The following is a 4,275-nucleotide window of genomic DNA, read 5'->3' as shown; positions in this document are numbered from 1 at the left end:
CACTAGACCCTGTGCCAACACACTTCTTTAAAGAAGTTGAAAGTCTCAAGAGGGACTTGCTGTGGGACGGCAAACCTCGCATCGCCCTTAATAAGTTGACGCTACACTGGTACGACGGGGGCATCAGCCTCCCAGACATTAAAAAATATTACTGGGTTGCACATTTAGCAGCCATCAATCATGGAACGTATGGCCGGATAGATGGCTCCTTCCCGGAGGCAACTATGACAGGGCATTATATTCACGACCCAAAAGGAGCACCTTGACTGGCCCCACCAACCATGCCGTCCGCATTTGGCATGAAGGCACTAACTATCTCGGATGGGACAGAAATTGACTTTGGCCACCCCGCTTTGGTAGTCTGGGAAGCTGGGCATCCTATGGAAGTCAAAGGGGTTTGATAGGTGGGACCCATTCGGCATTTCCCATATTAAAGACTTTGGGGACAGGAAGGGGTCAAATCCTTCCATACACTATATTCAGAATACAAGATGGCAGGCACAGAATATTTTCGGTATACACAGATCACGCACTCACTCCAGTCCGATTTTCCCAAAGGGACCTCACCTCCTCACGCCTCCCCTTTAGAGGACAGAATATTAGATGGTAATCTACCCTACAAATCTATCTCCTTAATATATAAGAAATTAATTAACAACATGGTGGACCCCCTCCAGGCATTGCGGAGAAATGGAGGCAAGACGGGGTCGAACTAGACGGCGAAGACTTGCAAGAAGCAGTGTCCTCCCCTAGAGTAGATGCCATCCCTGCGCGCCTTAGGCTGGTGCAGCTTAAAATCCTACATAGAATATACATAACTGGGCCCCGTTTGGTGCTAATGGGAAGATTCGATAATGGAGAATGTAAGCATGGCTGTGGCCAGATAGGGATGTTCATGCATACCATCTGGGATTGTACATATGTCGGTTCCTACTGGGGCAAGGTTCACGACGCGATTAATGCTGTGTTAAATGTCCATCTTCGCCCAGAGGTGCGTAGGTGCCTCCTGAATATATGGAAACCCACGGACCTGAACACTCATCAGACTCAGTGGGCTAAGCTAGGGTTCATGCTTGCTAAAAGTAATATTGCACAATTATGGGGAGCTGTCCAACCACCCACACTTGAAGCCTGGGAAAGAGACCTAGGGCTAGATGTAGGTAATTCTAATTTAACGACTTTTACCGATTCGGTATTTATGAATCGGTAAATTAGAAGGAGGGAGATGTAGCAAATTGTTTTATTTGATTTACCGAATCGTTAACATTCGGTATTGCCCATTGATTCCTATGGGCCTTTGAAGCCCATAGGAATCAATGGGCAATACCGATTCGGTATTTACCGATTCAGTAAATACCGAATCCTGCAAGGGTGCAGGGGGTGTCACTTTGACACCCTCTAGCACCCCAATTCCGGACTTGTGTGCCATGTGGCACACAGACATGCCCTAAGGGCATGTCTGTGTGTCACATTGCACAGGTGTGCATGCACAGATGTGTATGCACACCTGAATTCGGTATTTTACCACCCAATAGGATTGGGTGGTAAAATACCGATTCTTAAGGGCCTGTGGCACTCTTAGGAGTGCCACCTACATGTGGATTTACCGAATCGGTAAATATACCGATTCGGTATATTTACCGATTCTGTAAATTTACTGATTCGGTAAATTTACAGAATCTGTAAAATATAGGCCCCCTACATCTGAAAACCCTAATACCGGTCGGTACTGGCCGAATTCGGCCGTTACCGACCGGTATTAGGGCTCCTACATCTGGCCCCTAGATTGGTGTATATATAGAGAGAAAACAGTATACTCGGCCAAGGGCTGCCTCAAAAAGTGGTCCGGTAAATGGAGTCCCTGGAATACATACCGTGGAGGGATTTCTGTGCCGCCCAGCTGTGCTGAACATGAGGACTCCCTAACCCCGTAGATTTCCCTTCTTATACAATGCAATGATATAAAATGTCCTCCTATGCCTCTTTGTAATGCATAATTTGATGGATGCCTCTGTATTGTTTATGGAAACAGATGTATGTTTAGATAAAAAGATTTATAAAACAAAATTATGCAAGTAGCTAGTGTACCTGGTACATCAGAATTATGAACTTGAAACCTCAGACACAATTCAGCATCCTCAACACATACACAGTACCTCACTGCAGAGGCCCCTTTGAGGACTCAAATCATAAAATAAGTAAAACCCAAAAGGAGTAATTTTATACCGCTGTATTCCTTTAGATCAAAGTGCAGAGAACTGTACCTGACTGGAGAATATTCGTTCTAACAGGTGATCCTACTCGATGGAATGTTCCATGAATTCAATTTTATGATGAGGCAAACTCCATATTTGACGTGAGGAAATACACTGAATATGGATTGGACATGAGTGGAGTGTCATTCTCTATTGAGAAGGTTGGAACTGACAGCGTGTTTCCATGTGTTCTATATGTGTATAAAATTAGACTGTTGTATGTTTTAAAACAATGATGGTGTGTTTGTAGCAAAGAATGTTTGTAATTCTCTCAAAGATCCCATTAGCTTACTTGCATCATTACCCATTCACCATAAACAGGAGGAAAAGGGGAGGGCCCCCTACTTAATTCTTACTTCACTTAAGAGATATGTACTTTTTTTTTTTTTTTTAATAGAATTTTTTATTGAGCGGTACAGAAACCAGGTGCAGGACGGATACAAAACCAATCTTTACAAAAATTGAGAAAAAATTACGAGAAAAATACAGCTTCTTCTAGAATCCACAAACAGTCAGGCAAACAATCAATCAATATAACTATTACTTCATGGATAAAAAATGCAAAATCCATAATTTTGCTTTACCAATCTAAAGTGCAAGTATACAGACCGTTAATTCATTTCCCCCCCCCCTTTCTAAAGTACAAGTATAATACAGTGCAATACGGTCAATCCAATAAAAGCAAGTTGCTGTATGAGTATAAAACAGCCTCCTTTAAAAACCAAGGGCAGTTAATGTAACTGTTAATTTGCGTACTAAGGGGTCGATTAGGATCGCCGACGGACTTGAGTCCGTCCGCGACCCCAGAGTATGAGGGAACGTCCGCAGGGGCTGCGGCGTTCCCTCATGTGCGATTAGGATGTGACCGCCACCCTGGCGGTCACATCCTGGATATTTAACATTGCGGCGGGTGCTGCTTCAAGCAGCACCCGCCGCAATGTTAAAAGTGCATGTTTTACATTTACATGCACAAAGCGGCAGGCACCGCGCGGTGCCTGCCGCATTGTGCATGTAAATGCTGGGGGGTACCATAGGTACCCCCCATGTGCACCCCCCACCCGCCAACACCCTGGGGGCCCGCAACGGGCCCCCAAAATCAAAAGTACACATGCTTTTCCACGGCGGAAAAACCGCCGCGGAAAAGCATGTTTACTAATGCTTCCTAATTTGGCTGGCGGTGTCTGATAGACACTGCCAGCCAAATGAGAGCTTTTCCGCCGCGGTTGTAATCCGACCGCGGCGGAAAAGCAGCGGACAGAAACCAAGACCCACCAGCCATCGTAATGCGGCGGTGGGTCTTTGGTGGGTCCGCAGAGGATTTTCCGCCTCCTCCGGGCCGGAGGTGGCTTCCGCCGGCCCGGAGGAGGCGGAAAATCCTCCATCCTAATCGGCCCTTAAGCATATATGCAGAGTCCAAATTTTACTTTTCGTTTCTAAAGTGCATGTGCCAAGATCTTTCATTCATGTCGAATTTAACTTAACCTCTACTATTTAAAACTGCGAATATAATACAATACTATTGTGATTTAGCAGTCCCAAAGTGCAAATGCTGCAAACCCCTAAAGTGCTTAATACCCCAAAGTGCTAGTGCATACCCACCTATTATATTCAGCTTGCCCCAGCCTCGAGACTGTTTAATACTCCTGATTTAAGTTTTCAAGTGCACCCCCTTGCTTCCTCCAGATTCTCCAAATAGTGCCAGTTCCTTTCAAATCTCCTAGTAGCCCCTACTCTACTTGAATATGCTTCCTCAAAATTTCGAGCCCTTCTCATTTTATTAAGCCATTTCAGGTGTGATGGGACTTCTTTAGATTTCCAATTTTGTAGGATTAATGATCGTGCTACTGTGCAAGAAATAAAAATGAAGGTTTCCTCATCCTCCTTAAGCCACCCTCTATTATGACAGATCCCAAAAAGGGCCATTTCGGCTGAGGGCGGAAGAGCTTTCCCCAGCGCTGCCTCAATGTCTGAAAAGACCATCTCCCAGAAACGATTCAAGTGGGGACAGGTATAGAAAATA

The sequence above is a fragment of the Lissotriton vulgaris genome, chromosome 1_1 (assembly GCF_964263255.1).
Source record: "Lissotriton vulgaris chromosome 1_1, aLisVul1.2, whole genome shotgun sequence".
NCBI lineage: Eukaryota > Metazoa > Chordata > Amphibia > Caudata > Salamandridae > Lissotriton > Lissotriton vulgaris.
Note: the sequence above shows the minus strand (reverse complement) of the source record.